Source organism: Elephantulus edwardii, unplaced genomic scaffold (genome assembly GCF_000299155.1).
Source record: "Elephantulus edwardii isolate Elephantulus edwardi_28Jun2011 unplaced genomic scaffold, EleEdw1.0 scaffold00184, whole genome shotgun sequence".
Lineage (NCBI taxonomy): Eukaryota > Metazoa > Chordata > Mammalia > Macroscelidea > Macroscelididae > Elephantulus > Elephantulus edwardii.
In genome coordinates this window covers 5,805,487-5,806,256 of record NW_006399934.1, presented here as the reverse complement: position 1 = coordinate 5,806,256, position 770 = coordinate 5,805,487, and positions in this window count along the sequence as shown.

Here is a 770-nt window from a genome sequence, read left to right as displayed (position 1 = left end):
GAGCCACCCGGTTTAACCCTTTCCAGGATGAAACTGTTAGGGAAGTAAAAAGGTTATAATCCAGGTTAATAGTAGAATATATTGAGGATGGTCCTTGAAATGTGCTCATGAACACCACAGTTTTGAACCTCACAGCTTTAGGCCACTGTGACAAAGTTCTCACTCAGTCCTTCCAATATTGGCTCCCCCACCCAGTTGTCCAGTAAACTTGGGCAAATGGTCTTAGTTCAAGTTATAATATTGTAGCAGTCTTAAAGTCTCATGTTCTTTGCTGTAGCTACTATGGCTCTTAGTTCTGGAGGCTCTCTTGTTTGCTTTTTTTCCTGGCAATAAGGTTTTTCTTCTTCATTGGTGGAGAATGTCTCTCCTTCTACTGCTGGCCTGCTCAACTGACAAGACTAGCCAATCCCTTTGTAGGTTGGTGAGACTAGCCAATCCTCTGGTGTACTGGTGGATAGCCAATTTCCTTGTGGATTGGCTAATACTCCCTTTTCTCCTATGCCTACCCATTCACATGGTCAAGTCAGATTCAGATGGATAGGAAAGTCGTATTGAAAGATAAACTCCACGCACTAACTTCTGGTTTTTCTAGCCATTAACAGATATATATGCAAAATTAACTTTTTCTTACAATAGCTATATTCTTGAAAATGTGTTAAGTCAAAAACTTCATGCAAGCTGGGCCACTTCAGTAGACAGTGTCACAGATGAGAGCCACAGATAGGCAAGGGAGTAGAGAGGAAGCTCCCACTCACTTGCTTTAAGTGTGG